Below are 20,090 nucleotides of genomic sequence, written 5' to 3'. Positions count from 1 at the left end.
ATGTCGTCGGTTGGTGGTGAAAAAAAGTATGCACCAAACCTTCTGCGGATGGAAAAACCATCCGCTTAGGACCCCACACTTGATTGCTGGTAGATATTAACGTTTTCCCAAACCCCTAACACTACCACAAACTGTCCAATTTGGTCGGGTTCTAGTCGACAAAGGTTGTGCCAACCAACCAATGACGGGGTTTGGAAGACCATGCCACAACATAACCACGGCACCTATTCAATCAACAGTTCGGGTGGAGGTGACGGGTGTTGCTTGCACATGTCCACTTCCAAAACCTTCAGCTGTCGGTGGAACCTGTCTCGCTGATAGCAATGCTGTGCGACACCACAACACCAAAATGGGGTTGGATGGAAGAACCCTTTCCGAAGGGAACACGAACATGTCCGCTTGCATCGGGCAACCATTATGCTGTTTTAGGTAAGGTGCAAGCATAAATTATTTATACCGATAGCAACAATAGTGGTTGATGTTGCAATTTCGACTGCAACGTACCTCATACCCTGTCTGTGTAACTATTAAAATAACATTTAATTCCATGTTTTGGTCCTTCTATATTTTTAGTCCAAGGCTACAGCAATAAATCTAACCTGATCAAGGCTTCGTATGAGGCAAGTGTTTTTCCATGACTCATCGCCATAATTCCACCAATCGATTTTCGTGCGATTAGCAAATGGCAAAATGCGAGAGGTACCGGTGGTGTAGGTGAGCGTCTCATAGACTCATAGAAATACCCATGACGAAGTTTCGACGCGCCAGTTATGCATCAAACCACCGAAGGTCAATATCACATGACAGCGGAGTGGTTAATGGAGGAGTGAAGGTACGTTCATTTTTTGCTATTTTTAATACCAGTGACTAACAAGACCGGTTGAAATACGAGGTTCGTACCTTATCTCGTACAACAAACAGTTCGCTAAATTATATTTGCCGATAACGGTAGGCGTTTGGTAGCCTGATTAGATGCTGATAACAGCTTATCAGGCCATTGATGACCGGGAAGGGATTAAACGGCGCGCGTGGGACCAGTTGGGCGTTGTTTATGCCTAATTTAAACCTCTGGATGTTTCTACACTGCGTCCCAAAATGATAGCCTCACCTAGTTTTTTCTGTGCAGGGCGAATACCGATCATATAAATTTTTCCAAAAAATTCACAAATATTTGTAAGTATAAAACGACTACTTTGCGTAAATATTGTTGAAAAAAACGAATGAACAATCCCTTTCGGTCCAAAAAACTAAAATCAGTGGTGTCCCAAAATGATAGCCTCACTTAGGATTTTGATCGAATTATCAACAAAAATAGCATAAATGGATTAAAAAGCCATGATTTAGTTATCAGTTGGTTCTCCATTACGATTTATGCTTGGAAAATGCTTGATGGTATGCTCTCCGATAATTTTTCTAACGTATTTACTGATAAGGAACGCCAAGCATTTCGGATAGCAAGTTTAAGGTCCTTTAGGGTCTCGTAATGTCTCCCATCTTCATAAATCTCTTGAACTAGCCTTCCACAAACATTCTCTATTGGATTAAGGTCTGGGGAAACGGCTGGCTAAGACATTGTTTCGATACTAGATCGTGCATGGTGAGTTCTTGTTGTCTTGCTTGCGTGCACGGCAGCATTTTCTTGCTAAAAAATGAGCTGTTGAGTGTTGTGATTTTCCAGATAAGGCTTTAAATTATTGTCCAGGATGTCGATAAACATATCGCTGTTCATACGTGTTGGTATAATGGCCAATTTACTTCTACTAAGACCGCTGAACGCAGCCCAAATTATGACTGATTCACCTTCAAAATTGCGACGGTAGAAAAATCGTGCTATCGTCTTAAATCTCGCCGGTAATGGATGTAACCATCCGATCCATCAATATTTAACTTTTTTTCATCAATATAATCCACCTAACATGAATTAATAATTTAAAATTTGAACAAGACTATAAAGTGACAACTTACGTTTCTCCACTCATTCTTCCATGTCATATGTTCTGTAGCAAACTCCAATCTAGCGACTTTTTGATGAAGTTTGAGGCCAGAAACTTTCTTCATGGACTCTCTTACAATATCAGAACATGAATTCAAAGCTCGCAACACACCATTTTTGTGCACATTCAACCAGAAATCGTTTTTTGTCCTATGGCAACCTTTGGTTGCATTGAAAGCAACTTAAAAAATCCTCCGATTATCACGCGAGGAAAGATTTTGAAGACGACCAGGAGACTTCTGAAGCCCATATTAACTGGAATCTTTTACATAATCGTTAATGACGTTTGTGAATCTATTTATTAGCACAACAATTTCATGATTTGACTTGCCATTAAAGCGATAAGCATCAATTTGACTTTTTTCTCGTTCGTAGAGTTGTTTTCTGCTTCCAATATTCAAATTAAATTACAAATTAAAGTAAGAGAACTTAAAAATTACTTTTGGCAACTGATAACGTAGCTAGGAACTGGGTTGCTTTGTTAACTTGAATGATTTTTGAAGTGAGGCTATCATTATGGGACACTCCATTTTTTAAATTTTTGACCAAAATGTTATAATTTATTTTTTTTTTCTGATAAATCAGAAGTGAAACACATTTATTTTAGATTAAGGAATATGTTTCTGTCGTTTATTTTACCTTGCGATCATTTAAAATAGCATATGAGCGAAAAAACTGGGTGAGGCTATCATTTTGGGACGCAGTGTATTGGAAAATCAAATGGAAGTGCTGTGGTTATCGGCAAAAAACTTAGGTAGATGATGCAGGTAAACGATAACGCAACCCTTTCCAGATAACTTATTTACTTTATGACCACATGCTGCGGATGGTGCCGTGTATATCTGGTCACGAAGTGAAATGTAACTCACGTTATTCAACAGAAAAACGGTGTTTTTGTTCACACAATAACAGAGAAACAACACGTTTATAAAAAAAACAGCAATCGCTAGAAAGCGACCAGCTTATCGAACAACTTAAAACCACAGATTTTAAAACAAGATTTCCCATGGTACAAGAAGTATTCCAAAGTCCCCATTCGTCCGATTTCTTGTTTACTGCTAGTTTTCCACATTTTCTTTCGTATGGCGACGACAATAATACACGGGCTTTGCATAAAACAATCGAATCGGCGATAGGACAATCAACCAAACCACAAAAAACCCAATAACAAACTCAACAGTCCGTAACGCGCAACAACGCGGACTTCCATTGTGCTTCTGGACTGCGGACTGTAAGGAATTAAATGTCCTGAACAAAAACGCCAGCAAGCGATAAATAGCACATACGTCGGTAAGTTTTCTTAGGCTTCCAGAATTGGTAGCTAGCGATTCAAAAGTTGGCTCCGAAAAACATTTAACCCCCTTCGAGGGATTTCAACGTCCCGATGGAATACTGGTGATAAAAACCACGTACCGACCCAACCGTACCGACGATGAGTAATTTCCCTGCACACAGACGTGCACACACACAAACACCCAAGTACACTGCCACCGTTGTTCTAGGCGTGCGAACGACCTGAGAGGAGGCAGCGATGCGTAACGCGCCAATGCGCACCACGGAGACGCGCGAATGAACTCTGAAGCACGCGATGTTTTTGCTGCAGCTAGACAACGTGTGTTTCGGTAGTTTCAAAAACGCCATGAGCAAACCGGTGGAAGAAGGCAGGGGTTCAACAAGTTCGCAAATTTCGACGGCGTGCACTCGAACGCAAAAATATAGCAACATTTAGGAGAATTATGCAAGATACTTTATCCAACCAGAAGAAACCTTTTCAATATAAAATGTATGTAAATCATCACTTGAACCTCGAAGTAATGAAAAACAATTAAACGATTGTAAGATCTAATGAACAAAATGTGTTGTAAAGTATGACCATAACTAAATTGAACCAAAGAAAGCGCGCTACTGTGGCGCCTCTAGTGGCGTCAGCCGGAAACTAATATTTTTAGTAGTATTAGTAAACAATAACAATGAAGTTGTGAAAGTTTCAGACCTGTACTATTTTTTTTCGCTAAATGCCGTATAATGGAAATTGATCGACCAAAAATAGCTCCGCACAAATAACTGGAAAACCAAGGCAATTGAGCAAATTAAATAAGCCGGGAACCCATAAAAAAAAAACAATAAAAATGACAAGTATTTTTCTTTTGTACAATTATGCATAACGATTGTTATAAAAATAGGTTTTTAGTATTCTAGTGTTCACTGTTCTTATAAATTCACGTATTATGTGTTTTGGTTCCTGCATTAGCGCTCGTATCGTGGAAAGGGACACCGTTTTCGCAACGTCCGTTCACTTCTTCTTGCCAAGAACATCTCTAACTGTTCCAACACTTCGTCTAAAATGAAGTTTTGTGATTGCCCAGAGTTTTTCGATGGGGTGAAACTCTGGGAAATTTGGTTTTGGTACCAAGTGGATCTTATTGGTCCAGTACCACTCCAAGACCACCTTGGAATAATGGCAGGTCGAAAAATCAGCAAAATACTTCATGTGAGTTTATAGGAACAGGGAACATGTAAATAGTAAAAACCTATTTTTAAAACTAACCTTATGTATAACTGTGCAAAAGAAAAATACTTTTAATTTTTCTTTGCTTTTATTATGGATTCCAGGCCTTGTCAATCTGTCCACCGGCGCTCCAGTGATTTGTGCGGAGCTATTTTCGGTCGATCAATTTCCATTATTCGGCATTTCGCGAAAAAAAATAGTACAGGTCTGAAACTTTCACAACTTCATTGTTACTATTTACTGATTCTACTAAAAATATTAGTTTCTGGCTGACGCCGCTAGAGGCGCTACAGTAGCGCGCTTTCCTTGGTTCAATTTAGTTATGGTCATACTTTAAAATCAATTCGAGAAGAACCTTTTCGCGGATTTGATCTGCACAACATAAACCATGACGTCATCCGCGGGAACGCCCCGAGGAGTTGTGCAAACTTTGCGCGGACCAAAATACACACACCAAAAACCGAAAGGACACCGAACATCTTCAAACCATGGGCGAAGCCACATTTTCGACGCGGGAAAAACTTTGCCAGCTAATCCCTCTCCTCAGCATGCCAAAAACCACAACCCAACCCTTCCGGGTCTGCTTGTGTGGGGTGACCTACATTTCATCCTTGAGGGAGAATTTGAAGATGCCTCAAGTACATCCTCACCAGGACGACGATCGTCCCGAGACCGCCATTCCTTTTCATTTCATGAAACATACTTTCTGGCTCCGGGTTTCGGTTGGATTGGGAAATGGGACGCGAAACAAGACCGTCACACGAATTTGTTCTTCGCTTTGTTGACGGTTTTTGTTGCTGAAATTAGCGAAAACTTTGCATCCAAGCAAAACTGGACATGGTTGGATGTTTTATGGCTTTACTCGATCCCTTTTTGTGGGAAATCTGGAGTAGAAGCACAACCATAAGCGAATCGTTTATTTCAACAGAAACTCTGTTTTACACAGATATTTAAACACAAATTCATTTCCCTAATAATGAGCGTAATGTTACGACCGAAGACATTTAATTTCAAACCTCCCCAGCAACCTACGGAACTTGTTACGGATTTCTTCGCCAAACTGGTAAGGAAAACGAAAAGCATGTGCTTGGTATTTCGTAATCCATCGCGCTCCACACCCTGCCAGACCACACTCCGCTCCAAACATTTCTCCACCAACCGCTTCCACACCGCGAAACTTTACGCACACAGCACAACATTCGCGAGCACCTGCAACCTGCTGGAATGCCCGCTGGGAGCGGGCTACACGGCCGGTCAGAATTCGTGGCCATAAAAACACCTCCACGCCGGAGAAGCCTGAGCCCCTTCGGGGGGTTTTAGCTGGCGGGTGGTAGGAAAAACATACCTACCTACCTACCTACTATCGGCGAGTAATTTCAGTCTGGCAGAGATAATTTGAGACTATGTATCTTCAGTTTGCTTCCCAGTAGCCGCGGGGTGAAAATTAATCATCATGCTAATTTTATTCCAGCGCATTAAAACATAACCGGCGCGTAATCGGCGTTAATTATCCTACTCATTTCAAGTGCGATCCCGCGATCGGCTGGACGACTGGGTAATACGCTTTAATTATGCTTGAGACTTTCGAGCATCAAATTGAACACAAATTAGACGCCCATCACTCAAACCTCTACCAAAAGGTGCAAGGTATGGGGAAATCAAATAACCAATCAAATGTTAGTATCAAATCGATACCAAGAACAAGTGAGCAAATTTTTCAAACCAAACTATCCAGAGGTATTCATAATTTATTAAACCATATTTTTGGTTGATTTTATTGTGCACACACCTCATAAAACTCGCCTGTTTGGAATGCTTTCAATTCGTCTAATCGTTCTTTACGTGAAGAACGGAAAATAATCAATTGACGTCAAAAAACGAAAAACTGACTCAGGATGTTCACTTGACCATGCCCGAGAGTGTCTTAATTAACTTCAATTTTGCTTCGCGATTTTTCCCTTTTCGCTTCTAAGCACCTTTCCGCAGGTGCGTATAGGGGGATAAGCCCTGAAGACTATGAGTTACAATTTTGTCGACGGCCTAAAACAACCTTTAGAACACGGCGACCCAAAAATGGGAAGAAATAGCATGCTGCTAATTGCCGAACGATAAACCCTCACCGGACTCATTAGTGACGCCAAAACTGCTTCTCCTCCTCTTCAGCGGCAGGTTGCTATACGCCTACCTTCGCCTATTTCAAGCCTTGTGCCCACTAAATTACACCAAGATTTATCGACCCTTGGAGGTCCCCCGCGAGCGCGAGGTGCCGAACGTTTTAGAAGCGCATATTTTTGCGTGAACATACATTATCCTTTCGCTAATTGTTTTCACGGGCGTCGGATCGGAAGACGCACGGTGCGGGTGCGTTGATGGTGCGTTCTATTCCCGTTTCTTCACTACATTGTCACGCAATGAATGTTACGTTCGTTTATGTTCGCTTCCTCGAACCCGTTCCTCTCTCGCCCAACGATTTGTCGGTAGGATCGAATTGAACACGTTGAAACCAAATAGACCGAATCTCGAATTAACCACAACATCTCGCAAGCAACATTGAGCAGAGTCAGGTTTCCACTGACGAAAGTTATCACATAACCGCTCCATTAGTTTTGCTACTGCGGCGACAAACTTGAACTTGGTCGAACAACCAAACGGAGGAGAAGCAGCACACAACCGGGAAAACAACGTTTAACTATTGCGTGTTTACCGAGCAAACTGAATTTACGATCGGCAGCACCAACTTTTCGAAAAGGCCTCGCGTTTTCAGTCATCGCCGCACGCCGGTTTATTCCGTGGCCGAGCAAACTTTCGAGGCCAAAGAAAGGCAGCATCGTTTGTCTCGATGTCTGGGCGAGAGACCCAGTTGATAGTTATGCAGGAACGAAACTCGCTCGCAGGTCCGGAGAGGGCGAGAAGCATTGCGACGGGTGGTTTGTTTAGTCATATTTTGTCCAATTTTATGGTTATGGCTTTCGATTTTTCCTACAAGTTGCGCTCATGTACATAATTGGTCCGCAATGCTACCAACACCCGAACCTCCTGATCTTCCACGTCCCGGGAGTCATGCACGCGATCGAAACAAGTCTTCTAAACCTAGGAAGCAAACAAACACAAACACACGGATACAAAAAAAAAATACCATCAGTCGCAGAATAAAAACCCAAACATGTTCGCATCGCGATTTGTCTAATAGTTTTAGGTCATGGTAATGATAAGTGGTGGCCGCGAGGGAAGCGTGCGGAAAGAAGCGACATTGTATGGGTGGTGATCTCGTGAAACGGGTGAATAACACACTGAAAAAAAAGCACCAAACGAACGCGGGTGGCAGGTGGAGGGGCATGTGTCTGAATTAAAATATGTCTACCCACTGCTTCTACTCACGCCACACATTTGCCTTTTTCGTGATGATCGTGAACTTGGGCTAACATTGAATTAATTTTTCGTCTCAAACATCCACCACGACGGAAAAGGCACAACCTCGCTTCACATAAATAGGATGAGAAAGGGAGCTGGCAGATTAGAGATCTTCCAAGGAGTGATATTTTTTTTGCATTATGAGCAGCATCACACCCCACCCACCGCTGTCTGTGTGTATACGATCAGTTTTATTCAAAAATATAAAATCCACAGGCAGCCACAGACAACGAGAACGATCTCCGAACGATCGGCACACGCGCATATTAGCTCGATATTAGCATAAAGACGCCCGGCGGGATTGATGACGCCGTTGACGTGAGCTGCATCTAACCGAGCTCATTAACGCCCGCTACACGATCGAAAGGTGATGCTCATCCGGGGATGGGGTTGGCTTCCCTCTCAGCAGGATCTCTACCCACCGAGCTGCGAGGAAGACTCGATCGAGCTGCTTGATTAAATGAACAGACACGCACCGAAGTCTGTGATCCGCCCAAACGAGAGACGACCAGCATGGAAGACAGTTTTCATTGAAGAGAGGACGATCCGAGTGGGGAGGATGACGCAACGGAATTAATAAATTCGACGTACCGACTGCCAACTTGGACTCAATCAAGTGCATTGAAGGCGTGGACCTCTCTTGTTGTGTAGAACGCTGATGGACCACGAAACCCGAGGCTAAGGATTTCCAATGGCAATGAGGCTAAATTGCGCTTAACTCTGGCCTCTCGAGGGTGCACCATCGCAGTATCAACCATCTCGCCAGCGACATGCAAATCCGCTTAAAAGCTCCTCGTTTAGCAAACCGGGGGGAAACGACAGATCACTATGCACATTTACACCATTCGCGAATCGATGGATGCGAATCAAAATGGAGTTGGCCTGTGTTTCGTTGAACTCCCTGGTGCAGATGCGTTCCTTTCGATACATTAATCCCTGAAACCCCCTCCTCCTCTCCCACGTAAGACATCGACTGTCACCCCAAGAAATTGACACACACCACAAACGATCGAACGATATCAAATTCTTAAGCTGTCAATGATACTCCGAAGGATCGTCGCGTCTTTATCTTTATTGCCATTCCTACGACACATCGACCCATCCATCCATCCATCGATTCGTATCTTAAAACACGGTGTCACCTTGGCGCGGAAAAATCCGCTGGCTGACGGAACGATGGGAGATAATTTTCCGACACTGATCGAGTGAGAATTCAATTCAACAGCTTCACGTTACGTTCGTTGCTTCGGTGGTATTTGGAATCGCCTGTCCTGAGCCCTTGGCTTGGAGGAACCACCGGCTCAAGGTGCACTGTGCGAGGAGGAAAACTAAAGGGTTTCAATTCAAGCGGTACAAATTTATATCAACATTACCCAAACAGCACACACGAAAGGGTGCGGTGGGGAACGGAAAAAACCCTACTGAACCCCGAAATTCGTAGGGATCATCTTTCATCGGGGAAGGATGTAGTTGTTTCTTTTATTATTATTATTAGTTTCAGGCAAACTGGCCGCCCTGGTCCCATGCAACATAAAACTCTCCCAAAAAACTGATGCCGCAACAGCATATAGGTAGGCGCAACAACATCGTAGACAACGGGAAAACACAGGAAAAAAACCGAACCATTTTTCAGCACACCACACCGGTGTGAGGTTGAGAACTCGCCGCTCGAGGGGAAAAAATAACAACATAGACGAGGACGGAAAACAAAACCAAAAAAAAAAAACGATCGAGAATCAGAATATGCTTATGCGAACGGGCGGAAGATGCAGATGCTGGGAGGTTGTTGGCTCGTGGTGCACAGCATCGAGGAGTTAAAAAAAAGGGGTCAAAATCATCGTAGATCCTATCAGCGATGGCGGCGGCCTAGGTGTAGGTTATTTTTTCTCAGCTTTCAACCAGGTTCGGTCCCTGATGCTTCTGCTGCTGCTGTTCGGTTTCGAGGCGAAGAAACAGACCGTTCGACCGTGAACACACGGGGAACAAACCCAACAGTGCTTTGTTTTATGCAGCGTTTATTTATTTATGTTTTCTCTCACCGTCGGCCGGGTCGTTGGTGGTGTTGAACCTCCGCTCTTGGCCAGCGATCTAATGGTCCAACAGCCAGACCTCGGTAGCAGACATCGATATATGGCCGAGAATGGGGACGTGTTGCCGGTGAAACCTTTCGATTAGTTGAATTTATGAAGGGCACGCCACGCAAACGAACGACAATTCGGTACGAGGAGATTCTTGATTCAAAATTTATCCACAAAACGATTTCTAATCGCCGGAAAATGTCAGCTAATAAAGTGTGAAGAAAAGAATGTACAACAAGGCAGCACTTGAGCACCCAGCCGGACTTTTCCAATAAATCTTGTGCCGAAAACTTAAGCGGCACCGATTCAACAAGGATGAATATAATCGGCGTTCAAATGGGCATCAAGACCGTTTAGAATTAGTCAAATTATGTAAGCCGTCGAGGGTATTTCATGCTTTCAAGGTTTTTTTTCCCTACAAAAGTGGTATTTAAATCAAACGTACGATTAAGTCCCACATGAAATTCCTCCACATGCTGCATCGATATTAGTAGTGATGAGTATAACAAATATTTTCAAAGATTTTAATCAGAGTGACTAATCATCACGATGATTCGAAACATAAAGTCACTTTTTGTGATTTTAATCGTGTAAAATGATTTATTAGTCGTCGAGAAGATTTGAATGCTTAATAGGGACTCAAATCCCAAAAGAGTGAATCAGTGAGTAGAAGAGTTGCTAGTCGTGATAGAGATTCGAGTCCCAAATAAGGATTCGAATCCCAATAGTGAGTAAAAGAGTTGCTAGTCGCCATCACAGAGTCGAATCCCTAACTGGAATTCGAATTTTAAATAGGGATACGAATCCCAAACTGTATGTGTGCTCATACATTCGTATCGTTCGTTCGTATATTAAGTCCCAGTTTGGGATTCTAATCGCTATTAGAGCTTCGAATCAACTCTTTTACTCACTTTTGTGTTTCGAATCCTTATTTGGAATTCGAATGCTTACTTGGGATTCGAATCTCTATAGTTGCAAGTCGTCAACTCTTTGACTCACTCATTCACACTTCTGAGATTCGAATCATAAAGGAGCGACAGAAATTATTCGTTAGGATTTAAATCAATCATTCAGTAGTAAGATTCAACTCAATCACTCATTATTACTCAGTACGAACTTCACTAGATATTAGTCCTCACCTGCTCCCGAGTGCTGGTCAGGTGTTCTCCGATACGATACGATTTGCAGTATAAATCAACGACTGACAAATATTTCAAAATGACATAATGCAGATACCATTGCGATTGCAGCATGTTCCGTACATCTGAAGTAACGGTAACAAGACGGCGCAGGGTTCGCAGAAAGAAGCTGTGTCCTATGGCCATCAATAACCCTTTGCCAAGGGTACTCGCTCTGTCGCTTCCGGAGTCCAGAGCTGGCAGGTTTCTCCAGCACACTGTCAAGCGATGGGACTGCAAATTACGTAGGCCGAAGACATCTGGCTCGGTGGTGGGTTCTCGGTATTCCTCTTCCTCCAACGAACCCATTCGTCATGTCCTCCCAGTGGAGTACTCGTTAGAAACCTTGGCGAGCACCTTGGTGGTGTCCGGGAGGAAAACATGTTGCAGATTCTGCAACTCGTGCCAACTCGTACAGCAAACCGGCAATAGGAGAAAGATGCACCTTTTTGCACACGTCACTCGGGGCTGGGTTGCTGGTTAAAAAGAAGTTAAACCCCCACTTGACACGGACGCTGGACAGCCTTCTGCCCTGTCCGACTGATAAAGGGTCCACACACTCTCCCCGACCGAATCGACATCATCGCTCAAGTACCAATTAGGTTGGCTGAGTGGTGGTTTTGCGTCGGCTCTATCGCTTCGTAACACTGTACAGATGGGAGCGTTTCTTGCCAACTTCCCGCTCATTTCGGTTGCAAACTATCTTGCACAACTTTCGACAAATTTGCATCCAGCTCCCGCAGATCATTTCGAGCCGTTCGCTTTCACCTTGCGAGCTTGCGATCGAATGATTCGTTACGAGCCTCTCCCCATATTTCGAGGGATGCACTTTCCATTGTTACGCACAATTTGCATACACCACAACACTCCGCTCTCCAGTTACCTCGATGCAACGGCGGATGCAATGTAACGCACAACCAGTAGCAATATTTAAAACAAAACGACCCTCCCCAAAACAAAAAAACCCTACGCTGCTGGCGTTGCATAATCGAACCGGTGCAAGCCGTGGGCACTAACAAAAAAAATTACATACACACACGACGCTCACGAACCCCCGGGGGTATAGGGAGCACGTCGCCATGCCAAGGAAACATGTCCGTTTTGTGACGGCAATGTGCGTGTGGAGCGGATGTCGTCATATGCATCCGAGCAACGTGCAAGCCGGGCATTCGCATCCGTAAGAAAATGAAAAGTAAAACCAACGGGAAAACGGGAGGAAATTTTCAATAAATAGAAGTTTCAAACTGTTCCAAAATCCCAATATCCAACGTATACATAAACAACCCCTAGACAGATGCAATAAGCTTTTAGCACCTTTCACTTTTGTTCCGCCGGGATATGATGGATGATCGTTATGACATCCAGGTGCATCAACAATATTTAACGCATCACAGTCACTAAAAAGCCAAGCGTAAGCTTTCCTTCCCAACTTTAACCCCATGGGAATAGCCGTCATTAAACAACGGGCTGGTAGGAATGGCAGAAAATGTGTTGCCAAGATAACTTCCCACAGGGAAATCAATTTGAACAGGAATCTTTTAAATCACGTGCCCATTCTGAGCGCATTCTGGGCTGGATGATAAAAATTAAATTAAATGAAAAAAAAAATAACACAGCAATTGCCCCGCCGTAGAAGGAAAGGCTAAGTGCAGCGAAGATAGCAGCAAAATTGCAAACCCATTAATAATAATCATCGCTATTCGCATTTGCCAGGTGGGTTGTGGGCGGTGGAAAAGACGAGGGACTTACTTAGCTATTTTTCCATACCTACTGCGAGGTGGTTGGTTAAGGGAGGGGGACGCAACAAGAAAGCCCAGTCCAGATTGTAATAAGCTCGACATAGGCATCGATTCTTTTCGCGGCCCACGAGAAATGCCAACGAAATCGCCCTTCCATCCAAACGGAACTTATTCTTGGGAGAAGCACCACCAAGGCTCGGGAAAGCGAATCGCAAATGCCTTTCGAGCACACGCATCCGCACCAAAGTCGGGAAAAATGTCACCATAATAAATGCTTTTGTCGCGGAAATAAATCGCCAGCACCGGGCGTCGTCGTCGTCGTCGTGGACGCCGTGGGTCGTGAGTGTCCAGTCTTTGCTGGGGGAAGGTGAAAAGTTGTGGGGTGGTGGATGATTATTATGCTCTCGTGCTGCGCCGTGCCCCGCAGCTCGGACGTGCCCAACGCTTCGTTCGGGGCCCCTATCGCGGACGGGATAGATAGAAGACCCCGGGCCGCACGCGGTGGACACTATTTAATTACGCGCAGGTTGGCGCAATAATGCGCAGGCAAAAAGGCGTCAGGGCAGTCGTCTTTTACTCCGTTTTGCCTTCGCGATCGACGGGTTAAGCCGGACACGGAAGCGCCAAGACCGACCCAACCCAAGCGGGTGGGGAGAAAAGGCCCTCCATTAAAAGATATTAAATTGCTCATCTTTCTGCACATTTTATAGAGGTATTTGTCTTTTCATTGCGACCATTTTTAAAAGGCCAACCGGGGGCGATGGTATTCAAAGTGCTTCCGTTAAACAGCCTCGAACGCTTCGGCAAAGGTAAAGATACATCCTGCTCCCAATCGGTGCATCCTCCGAAGCTCTGCTGGTCAAATGAGCAGCAAAGGGTAACGATCATTACCATAACTTATCCAGCAATTATTTCCTTATGCAATCCCCTTATTCAACAGCGTGCGGCGGACTGACTTGCAGAAAACGCAAAAAATCCGTCGATATTGCGCGCGTTCGATAATACGCTCGTAATACGTTATTGAATTGCATGGGGGAATTTTCAGGACGGGTTTTGCAATCCGGATTCTTTCCTTTTTATATGTTCCGAAACCCTGGAGCTTCCTATCAGCTTCCGTACTGTGGAATGAAATGAAAGAGAGAAAAAAAAAACAAACAAACGGTGCAGAACTGGATTTTAATAATATTTCTCCCGCAGCACAAAGCTGCTTGGGGCAGCTTTTACGGCATCGGACTTTCGTGAAGCAAATTTATTTTTGCTTTCCTCCCGGTCTTGGCCACTCTATGCGAATCGCGTGCCCCCGTCGAACTAATTAGTCACGTTAATTGCTCACCTGTTCGGCCTGGTGTGTGTGTGTGTTTGTTGAGCAACTAATTAGCGTTTTGGTGCGATGGACTCCAGCCGAGACAGGAACAAATGGTAAATAAATATCTCACAAGTTTGCGGTAGCAGCAAAAGGAATTTACTCATCCAAAATATTTAGACTCAAAAATTATCTTCCATCAAACTGCAGAGGGGTGCAAAGCTTGAGTCAAGCAATTTCCCAACCTTGGAAAGCATTTTTGCATTCATGTGAAGGTTGAATTATGGGATGATCACGAAAATTGTTCCACGACTTGAGAGTTTGAAATAACAAACATAAAAAAAAAGATATTTTGTTTTGTTCGTACATGATTTTACTTCAACTTTAGACGAAAACAAACAAGTGCAAACAATACCGTTTGATAACAAATTCGAAAGCCGAAAAAAACACTTTGAAAAAAGTGAAGATAAAACAACAGCAAAAATTGTGCTTCAGCAAAAAAGTTCGTGTGATTTTTTAATTTCTAGATAAAATCATAATTTTTATCACTTACAAAAACATACTACCATTTTCAACAACATTAAATGGAGAAATCTACATATATGGGTAACAGTTATTATTATTATATAAAATTATCTTAGCAATACAAATAGCTGTATATTAATCTCAAACGTAGAGAGGTGAAACAGAAAGTATTAAAAAATTAAGAGTAGGGAACAACACAGTTTCAAAACCAACCAGGACGACTTTTCCGAAGCCTGAAAGTTACCCTTGGTGGTAGACCACCCCTTGGCAGACAAATTCCACCCCAATTAGCCCCTCAATTCACACTTCTTAGCGAGTGATAAGCGAATCGTGGACGACAACATCCCAAGACAAGACAAGACATAGCCCGGGAGGCACAAGATGTGTCAAAGGTTATCGGACCAAAAAGGATTTGTGCCTTCCGCTTGGTGTCCCATTTCTGCCAATGTTTTTTCCCGTTCATGCCATGCAAGTGTGTCACCGGTGATAGAACCGGAATCGGATTTTACCAATTGCGGTCCAGAAAGGAAAGGCTCTTGGTTGCTTGGAAGCAATAAATTAGAGTGATTGCTTCGTCCTTCTTCAACGGCTGATAGGGAAAGCCGAGCCGGGGGGTAATTTCCAGGAGGGGCAGCATAATACATGATCGAAGAATTTCATGATTGATGGTTGCTTATGCGGTAAAGAGCTAATTCCTCGAAGCATGGAAACGGGCGGTAGATTAGGAGATCAATCGGTCTCGAATGAGGTCAACTGGAGTTTTATGATTGTCTGATTAATGGTTGCTTCAGTTGCGTGTGCGTGTGTGGTTGAACTTCAATCGAACATTGTTTTGATACATTTTGAACGGCTTGGATTTGCTTCGGGTCAAATTGGAGGAGATTCAAAATATTTTTCCCAAAACAAGGAAAATTGCACGTTCAAAGAGAACGGTGCCGAATTCCTCGGCAAGTATGCTGACGACCGAAGCGGTAACCTTTGACCCGAACGGGCCAAGCATGTATTGGTGCCGCAGGATCCGCGGTTGCGAGCATTTTCCCAAAGAAGAGAGGAAGATGAGGCTCGTTCTCAGTGTATGGAAAATAGAGAAAAGCATTCAATGGAGTCACGTATGAAGGACCTGCAAGAGAGCCATTCGCCCGAAAGGACGATCAACGAACATCTGTTGTTAGTGTCGTACCACCACAACAATCGTACCGTTAAAAGGGCGAATCTAATCTCGAGACCACTTACCTTTTCTGATCCAGCTGGTTGCTTGCTAATCCTCTTCGCCAAAGAGATCGCCTCTTGAACGATGGAGTGTTCCACTTGACGAGGTGGGTGGGTAGCAAAAATATTCGCGAACTAAACTATTTTCGGTGCGCGGAAATGCTTTCGTTCACTCCATGCGCGCTAAAAATATCCAGACATCTGAAATCCGACAAGCACTTTTCCCAAGAGAGTAGGCGGCAGATTTTCCCGCTGCCCGCTTTCGCACCAACACGCACAATCCGCGAGCCACACCACGGAGTAGGATGGACACAAATTTTCACGTTTTCCCTTTTTCCCCCCCCGTGACACTCGCTTCACTCGCGCCGCATTCCACACACCGCCCCCGTCACCTTCGATGGATGCAGAGGCGGACCCACCCAGGATAATTTGTTGTTGTTGTTGTTTCGTTGGGGTTTTCTTCACGCTCCCACATTGGCAAACATCACTCACAAAATGCACAACACGGAGAAAATAAAATTCCAAACTTTTTACCAAATATCACGGAATTTAACCAAATGCACTGGATTCACACACCGCGGATGCTGAAAATAGGAAGTTATGATTAGATCTCTTGATATTCCAGTCTACTAAGATGTAGGATTGTTAGTTTTGCGATCATTTACAAAAGGATACTGATGGGTTTTCAAGGGATGTATTGGAGTGTTGGTGGAGAACAATCATGTTCTTCTAAAATTGGGCATGCCGTGTACAATATCTTCAGAAAGATGCACACGACCTCGCCCGAGCAGCACACCAACAATTATCACATACACAGGCGCAAAGAAGGCACCGCAATACATAATTTCCGAGAGAGGGATCGGTTTTCATTGAACTTTTCTCGGTGCAGTTGAAGTGAAACTCCGATGCTCGAAGCATCGACCAAAACACACCAGGATTCTTCCGTCACTGAAGAATCTTCAACATAAAATAACACACGCACGCTCGCGCACACACACATGCTCTCGAATGTCCCGGAATCACTCGAAATTCGTAAGCCGGAGAGGGAGAAAAAGTGAATACGAAAGATAGCTGGTTACCTAGGATTTATAAATTTACTTGTCAAAATCTACGAAGAAAATTTCAATCATTTGTATTAAAATGAGGAATAAGATGGAAACTGAAGCCGAATTTGACGAGATGCGGAGGTGAGTTTTCTCAAAATGCAATACTGGCAACGGATAATGCACGCTATATTTGGGAAAATGGAAAACTCGCTGAGACTCGCAATCGCCGAATTCTGGTGGTGGCGTTGTTGCAACGCTGAAATAAACACTAACGCCACAGCAAAGCGCATTTCCAACGAGAAACTACATTTTCTTCACTGCTCTGCACACACCTACCGCCGTTTCTGTGTCGAGTTTCGGGACGTCTTCGCCGTTCAGCTGAATTCCTAACGCCAACACAAAGTTTACAGTTTTCTGACCATTTCGAAAATATTTACACAACTTGCACCACGAACGACAAAAACCGGACTGACCTGCGAGTAAAGTAGCTTCTACCAGCTCTTGTCGAGAGAAGAGAGGACAATTTCCTCTCGCGCACTGTGTCGCGTGAGTGTACAGAAACAACGTTTCGCCCGAACCGGTTTACCGGTTCAGCGTTTAGAGGTCATTTGCTAGAACAAGACCCGGTGCGCAGAGGTCGTGAGCATATTTCGCCCGGATTTCTCAAAATTCGGGAGAGAATTCGCCGTTTCCCGGCAAAAACGAGCGGCGAAAAAAGTGAGCTAGTGGTGGGTCATGAAAACCCTGAACCTGTGAATAAAACAGCTCATATGGGCCAATTGAATATCTCAAATACGTTAGATATATTGTAATGGACGCAAAGCACCAGTTTACTTACCTGTCTAGCTTTAAATACATGATATCAGCCATGTCTGAGGCGCTATTTGTGAAAAATGTTATCAGAGCATCAAACATGTTCGTTCCGCGATAAAGTGTCCGCAGGGAAAGTGTGGAAAAACATCAAAAGGACTTGCTTCACTGTTTCAGTGACGCACGATGGATTCAATTTGAATGATAACGCTGTCATAATTGTTTTTGAAACATAATAAATGCTACTCTTCTTGGAACAAACTCGGGTAAATCTGTTAGTCTGCATGTTCCCAAAAAGGACTAGATTGTTCGTGTTGTTTGAATAAAATTATAAATTCGAATCAGATTTGATTTGTTTGGGACTTGATTTGATTCGATTCAGACTTGTTCCTATTCTTTTTGAATCGACTCACAATGATTTGAATCGAATTAGTCACTTAACGAGTCGATCTAGGGACAATGTAATTGATTTTAGTTTACTCAAATCGAACGCAAGGTAGAATGGATTATTGGACGTATTGAATAGATTGAGTTTTTTGCGCGATTTGTAAGTTAGGCTTTAGAAAAATTCTGTTCTATTTTTTACAAAGAAATACAGTAGAATGTCGATTATCCGAGTTGTTCTACCCAACCAAAACTCATTTAGCCGAGGTGGTTCTTTCTACTTCTTCTTCTTGGCGTAGTGACCTCTTGATCATGACTGCCCGTTAAGGATTTAGGAGACTTGTTTCCCTGTTGTACGTGGATAGTCAGTCCTTTCGTACAGGGGAGGGTCTGGTCCGGATATCTCTGTGCAACAAAGACTCTTCCGTTATTCTTAGTTTATGAAATTAGCGGATAGGGATAATGATCCTGATGGTCATGGGGACCATTCGCACAATCGATTTAGCTTTTGGATCAATTCAACCATTGACTGTCTAATTGTTACTTTAACAAATGATATACAAAATCGGTAAGTTTGGTCAATTTCATCAATATGATTGGGATTCGGATTCGAAGATCCGGATATTAGAATTGATTTGAATCGAAAGATTCGAATCCTAGTAGAGACTCAGTTTCCCCATCACTACTTCACAAAAAAAAACCTGTGTGGGAAAGAGATAGCAGCAACACTTCTGTCAAATCTCGAACTTTCCCGGTTGGCTGACCTCTTATTACAGTTTAAATGACCTTCATCATATTTTTGACGTTTATTCTCCATTTATTTGACACAGGTTGTACCGGTGTACCGGTTCGTTAAGATTACCGTTTATTCAAACTTCTGAATGGTGTCGTAATTATTAGTTTAAGGTTATGATTTATCACAAAAAACACTTGAAAATTATTCTTGTTTTACACTGAATGCCTTTTGTTAATGAACAAGTTTGTAAATCTCTAAATTCGAAGTGTAAACAGACAAGACCCTGGTCGACGTCATTTATGACGTGCAGTGAGAACACTAAAACCTGACGAAACGTTTGATTTTACCGTTTCAGGGCGAAATATAATTTGAAAACTTCCAATTATTATTATACGGAAATGTAACATGAAAAACAGATTACTTTATTATTATCGCATTTTAAGTTAGCGGTATCTTAAAACTTATGATGATGTTCGTCAACTAGCTTCATGAAGTGTTGAGAACCACTTGATCTGTACAATTCCATACATTTCTATGAAGAACAATTTCGTTGAAAAATGTAGAACTCAGGAAACCCGGAATTTTCCACATTGATCTGTTAAATGATATTATTTTCCTCTAGTTTAGAAAAAACTTACAAAACACATTCGAAAAATGCGGACGTCAAATTAAAAGTTACACTTGTACACATTACACAGTTACACATTAAAAAAAAGTTACACTTGTATCTGTTGTATTGCGTTTGATTAAAGAACGCAAAACATTGTCATTTTCCGTCGAAAATTGTAATACATTTGCACTTGTATTACACTGAAACCTGTGAATTTAATTTACAAGAATTGATTTTAAATTCTCATCAAAAAGAACGAAAAAACAAATCGACGATTTCGCCGCAACGAACGGCATCGACCGCACTCCTTTCCCGATTCGGGCAAAATTGAGAATGTAGTTGTGGAAACGCGAACCGTTTCCAACCGGTTTGCAGTTGGATTCGTGAGATGCCATATAAAAAGTCACCTTTCACGCACATTGTTGCACGTGCTTACAGTGTATACACCATCCGGACGACACGTCAATCGGTAACCGGTTCGTCAATCGGTTCAGATCGAGATGCTTCATTTTCAGTAGTTGACTTGAGCCGCCATTATGGCTTTCTGTAACCACGCTCC

The 20,090-nt window shown here is 43.0% G+C and overlaps 1 protein-coding gene across 1 annotated transcript in view; it reads right to left on the bottom strand.

Moving 5' to 3' along the window:
* The window catches only part of LOC131262596 (GTPase-activating protein CdGAPr), an 82,326-nt gene extending 64,876 nt beyond the window's left edge, over nucleotides 1–17,450 (bottom strand). Inside the window, exons 1-2 of the mRNA XM_058264639.1 lie at nucleotides 17,328–17,450; nucleotides 15,970–16,529 (exon numbers count right to left, since the gene is read on the bottom strand). The gene's annotated coding sequence lies outside the window, so the exon portion shown is untranslated. The remainder of the gene's footprint in view (nucleotides 1–15,969; nucleotides 16,530–17,327) is intronic.
* Nucleotides 17,451–20,090: the final 2,640 nt, after the last annotated feature.

Source organism: Anopheles coustani, chromosome 2 (genome assembly GCF_943734705.1).
Source record: "Anopheles coustani chromosome 2, idAnoCousDA_361_x.2, whole genome shotgun sequence".
NCBI classification, from domain to species: Eukaryota; Metazoa; Arthropoda; class Insecta; order Diptera; family Culicidae; genus Anopheles; species Anopheles coustani.
The sequence above is the reverse complement of the archived record's forward strand: the minus strand, read 5'-3'. Positions and strand labels throughout refer to the sequence as shown.